Source organism: Apostichopus japonicus, chromosome 9 (assembly GCF_037975245.1).
Source record: "Apostichopus japonicus isolate 1M-3 chromosome 9, ASM3797524v1, whole genome shotgun sequence".
Lineage (NCBI taxonomy): Eukaryota > Metazoa > Echinodermata > Holothuroidea > Aspidochirotida > Stichopodidae > Apostichopus > Apostichopus japonicus.
Window position 1 is genome coordinate 130463 of NC_092569.1, and position 6000 is coordinate 136462.

Genomic DNA, 6000 nt, shown 5'->3' on the forward strand with positions numbered 1-6000 from the left:
CTCTCCACAAGAAACAGTCCCACCCCCTACAAGCCTTCTTTCTCTCTGTCTTCATTTCTGTTTTTCTGTCTGTCCAGGAAATAAACTATTTATGGAGGTTTCTATTTAGAGAGGAAGAATGATATATTGTCTTTATTGAGCGCGATCCCTCTCTACAACGGAAAGCTTGCTGTAGGGTAGAAAAGCCTTGTATATACGGATTTCATTCAAATGAAAATGTTACGACTGAAAGTTTTTTTTCGCTAAAAAACTACTAGTAAATGGATCACATTCACGCACTTTGGTGGGAGTTCGTAGCCCATGAGTTATGTGCAGTGGCATCGCCAGCCATTGCAATCTGGGAGGGGGGCGCAGCACTTAATTAGGGGGCACAATGTTTATTTGTGAATGCCGTCCTGTGGGAGGGGGTGTCCCCCTCCCCTTTGAGAAATTTTTGATTAATTGAGGGTCCTTATAGATGCAATCTGGTGCTATATTTTGCAACATGAAGTAACTTTCTGTACAAGAATATGTTATATTATGTCAATACTGAGTTGTTGGAGTCGAAGACTTGTATTTTTCTTTTAAACTATGAGCTTAAAATTCCCACAAACATTCCGAATTGAAGCATTATTTTAAATAGCATAATCATCTCTTACTCGTGATGTCAAAAGTGACTAAACAGAGAAGTGATACATTTAGATCCACCGCAAAGCATAGCAAGCTTGTACAACTTCCGCTTGCTTGGTGTTACTCACTTCCTGCTTTTGAATCAACACCAGTACAGTGCAGAATACTCCTCGAGATATTAAAAGCAGTTTTTAACTAGAAGCATATGGTTGCATGTGCTAAGCAACATCTCCGTCACGCAAATAACCTTCACTGAATGCAAAAATGGCTGTTACTTCACGTATTGTGTAATACACTTTGTACTGTAGACACTGGCCTAACAACTTTTGAGTCAGCCTAACGAAAACAGCAAAATTGTGCCAAATGAAACTCCATCAATTTTGTAGCACATTCATATATATATATATATATATATATATATATATATATATATATATATATATATATATATATATATATATACATATATATCTATATATATATATATATATATATATATATATATATATATATATATATATATATATATCTATATATATATATATATACACTAAAATACATGAATATTCTGAAGGGAAGTGTGGCTATTTGCGTAGCTCCATCTAAATCTGGAGAGAAGTGAACGTTTTAAGCTCTGTATATAGGGATACTATGCCATGTCAAAGGCAAGAATTGATTCTAGTCGTGTAAATATTGGAGTGGCGATAGACATTGGAAAGGTAGAAAACAGGGATGATGACCTTTCCACCTTGCTCGGTATCAAGAAAAAGCATATAATATAGGCATTCATCGGTTATTACATGCCAATAACATACAATCATTTTCCGTGTTATTACCCTTCCGAATTAGTTATAATTATTGGGGAAGTCGTTACAATATTAATGATAATAATAACATAATTTGCTGCTTTTTTTCTGCCAATTTTGAATTTTCACAAAAAGTTTGGGTTGGGGGCTGCAGCCCCCCCCCCCCCTACACCTATGCCCATGATGGCCTTTAAGGTGTGAGATATCCGAGCAATGGGGTGTCCCCAAAATATAAAAGTTAATATAACAACCGTAATAACTGTCTCATTACCAGCAAATCTTTGCTTTTTTATTGATACTATATCATTTGTTGAAACACCTCCACTCCCTACCCTACCACTCCCCTCTGTACCAGGACCCCATGCACCTTAGAACCTTCATCGTACTTAACTTCCCAAAGTCTGGTGCAAAGTTCACCAGATAGCATAACAAATGTTTTGTATTGCTTCCCTCGCTCAACTGTCAGCATTAATTCCCTGGAACATATTGATCTTGTGATGCTCTGTACGTGTATTCCGTTAAATAAATCCCAGTATTTGAATTTTTACACAAAATCTGGCAAGTTTAAATGACAAAGTTGATGAAAATGTGCCAAGACGAGGAGCTAATCTGGACACCATCCCCACTCACCTGAGCTATCACTCATTCGTTCTAACACCATTTTAAATTGATATTAGTTGTTATTGCTGTGAAAATATTTCAACTTAATTGCTCTGATGAAACACGTATTCATATAATAAATGAAATTAGACGCATTATACATCACTCTTGTGTAGTTGTCCACTTTTATTGCACCTTCTACATTGTACAACCAACCTTTTCTTCAATCTAGATATTAACCCTTTCATTAACACACTGTACACGGTACATAGGCAGTGACGTCGGCAATTGGGATGGGAGGTGGAATGAGGGACACGCCCCCCCAGAAATGTTTTGTGCCCCCTATATATAACATGTTTAAATAAAGATATGTTGCCCTCTACGGACTGTAATTTGCTTACGCCAAACTCAAAAATGCTGCTGATTTGAAACTGATATAAGTTCTAGGAAACATTGAAACAAAAAGTTCATAGAACTTTGACCCTTACAGCCCACCAGTGGTCCTATGGTGGACCTGAGACACCAACGACAGTACCTGCATTCTTTGCCCCCCCCCCAACCAATGTCACTCCTAGTGTTGATGTTCCTCCACCTCTAAATGTCTGGCGAGGTCACTGCTTACATGGGATAACTCACAGAAAAGACTACAAAATTAAAGGTGCCTTCTTCAACCAGTATTACTATCAAACTATTTACAAGGCAAATTGCAATAACTATACATAATAAATATAAGTGAATGGCATGAATTGTGGCTAAAACAAGGTAAGTGTTGTTATGGTTATTGAAATGTTTGCAAAATACAAATACTGTAGCTTTAAACACAGACACACCCTTTGGCTTGTCCCTACATGCCAAAAACTTAACATGGTAAAATATATTTCTTATAAAGATTTTAAGTTAAAAAATATTAAATTGTATTATGTGACAAGATTGTGTTAGGTGCAATTGTGTATTGCAATTACTTAAAGGTCTACAAAAGCTAACAATTTGTTTTATTGCATAGCTGATAAGTTCATCCTATATATAATGAACTTGATGATTTCTGTTCCGTTACAACAAACTACATTAAAAAAGGTGCAATTGTAGGAAGGAATTAGCCTATAGTAGTCAATAAGAGTAACCAATTCTAACATTAATATTATATGCAAATTTCAGCTATAGGCACATGTCCTTATCAGTTATGAGAGGGTTAAACCGTGTTGGTTACATGTTGCTTCTTAAGTTATGAAAATTGACAAACATTCCTGAAGTTCTCTTCACCAGATGTGAAAATATTGCTAAAAGCAAGGATACTAAATTTGTTCCAGTCTAATTTGTTACTAAACACAAGCCAGCGAGTAAACAAAAAAAACGTATTTGTACTAGCGTGTAACAGTATTCTGAACAATCAACTCAATATTTACCTCTATACTGGTTTCCCATTAACATAACTTATACACATCCCACAATCAACTCAGTATTTACCTCTATACTGGTTACCCATTAACAAAACTTATAAACATCCCACAATCAACTCAGTATTTACACCTCTATACTGGTTACCCATTAACAAAACTTATAAACATCCAACAATCAACTCAGTATTTACCTCTATACTGGTTACCCATTAACAACACTTATAAACATCCAACAATCAACTCAGTATTTACACCTCTATACTGGTTACCCATTAACAAAACTTATAAACATCCAACAATCAACTCAGTATTTACCTCTATACTGGTTACCCATTAACAACACTTATAAACATCCCACAATCAACTCAGTATTTACACCTCTATACTGGTTACCCATTAACAACACTTATAAACATCCAACAATCAACTCAGTATTTACACCTCTATACTGGTTACCCATTAACAAAACTTATAAACATCCCACAATCAACTCAGTATTTACCTCTATACTGGTTACCCATTAACAAAACTTATAAACATCCAACAATCAACTCAGTATTTACCTCTATACTGGTTACCCATTAACAACACTTATAAACATCCCACAATCAACTCAGTATTTACACCTCTATACTGGTTACCCATTAACAACACTTATAAACATCCCACAATCAACTCAGTATTTACACCTCTATACTGGTTACCCATTAACAAAACTTATAAACATCCAACAATCAACTCAGTATTTACACCTCTATACTGGTTACCCATTAACAACACTTATAAACATCCAACAATCAACTCAGTATTTACCTCTATACTGGTTACCCATTAACAAAACTTATAAACATCCAACAATCAACTCAGTATTTACCTCTATACTGGTTACCCATTAACAACACTTATAAACATCCAACAATCAACTCAGTATTTACACCTCTATACTGGTTACCCATTAACAAAACTTATAAACATCCAACAATCAACTCAGTATTTACCTCTATACTGGTTACCCATTAACAAAACTTATAAACATCCAACAATCAACTCAGTATTTACACCTCTATACTGGTTACCCATTAACAACACTTATAAACATCCAACAATCAACTCAGTATTTACACCTCTATACTGGTTACCCATTAACAAAACTTATAAACATCCAACAATCAACTCAGTATTTACACCTCTATACTGGTTACCCATTAACAACACTTATAAACATCCAACAATCAACTCAGTATTTACCTCTATACTGGTTACCCATTAACAACACTTATAAACATCCCACAATCAACTCAGTATTTACACCTCTATACTGGTTACCCATTAACAAAACTTATAAACATCCAACAATCAACTCAGTATTTACACCTCTATACTGGTTTCCCATTAACAAAACTTATAAACATCCGACAATCAACTCAGTATTTACCTCTATACTGGTTACCCATTAACAAAACTTATAAACATCCAACAATCAACTCAGTATTTACACCTCTATACTGGTTACCCATTAACAACACTTATAAACATCCAACAATCAACTCAGTATTTACCTCTATACTGGTTACCCATTAACAAAACTTATAATCATCCAACAATCAACTCAGTATTTACCTCTATACTGGTTACCCATTAACAACACTTATAAACATCCAACAATCAACTCAGTATTTACACCTCTATACTGGTTACCCATTAACAAAACTTACAGTATAAACATCCAACAATCAACTCAGTATTTACCTCTATACTGGTTACCCATTAACAAAACTTATAAACATCCCACAATCAACTCAGTATTTACACCTCTATACTGGTTACCCATTAACAACACTTATAAACATCCAACAATCAACTCAGTATTTACCTCTATACTGGTTACCCATTAACAAAACTTACAGTATAAACATCCAACAATCAACTCAGTATTTACCTCTATACTGGTTACCCATTAACAAAACTTATAAACATCCCACAATCAACTCAGTATTTACACCTCTATACTGGTTACCCATTAACAACACTTATAAACATCCAACAATCAACTCAGTATTTACCTCTATACTGGTTACCCATTAACAAAACTTACAGTATAAACATCCAACAATCAACTCAGTATTTACCTCTATACTGGTTACCCATTAACAAAACTTATAAACATCCCACAATCAACTCAGTATTTACACCTCTATACTGGTTACCCATTAACAACACTTATAAACATCCCACAATCAACTCAGTATTTACACCTCTATACTGGTTACCCATTAACAACACTTATAAACATCCCACAATCAACTCAGTATTTACACCTCTATACTGGTTACCCATTAACAAAACTTATAAACATCCAACAATCAACTCAGTATTTACACCTCTATACTGGTTACCCATTAACAAAACTTATAAACATCCCACAATCAACTCAGTATTTACACCTCTATACTGGTTATCCATAAATAAGGGGTTAATCAACGGTCTAGCGTGCGTTACTCACAGGATTAATGCACGATCGGGGGATAATGCAAGCGATGCACGAGGGCAGAGCCGGAGTGCATCCAGCGATAGCATTAACACCCGGA

At 34.9% G+C, this 6000-nt stretch overlaps 1 long non-coding RNA gene across 4 annotated transcripts; it reads right to left on the reverse strand.

Annotated features, from left to right (window-relative positions):
- Positions 1-2177: 2177 nt before the first annotated feature.
- LOC139973057 (uncharacterized) lies at positions 2178-5648 on the reverse strand. Of its 4 annotated transcripts, none has more exons than XR_011795126.1 (6): positions 5542-5648; positions 4848-5414; positions 4661-4723; positions 3789-4599; positions 3665-3727; positions 2178-3603 (listed from the first exon to the last, which is right to left on the reverse strand). It is a non-coding gene; the product is annotated as an uncharacterized lncRNA (long non-coding RNA). The 4 variants fall into 4 exon arrangements; XR_011795125.1 differs by having other exon boundaries at positions 4848-5475; positions 5542-5647; XR_011795124.1 differs by lacking the exon at positions 5542-5648 and having other exon boundaries at positions 5096-5143.
- Positions 5649-6000: the final 352 nt, after the last annotated feature.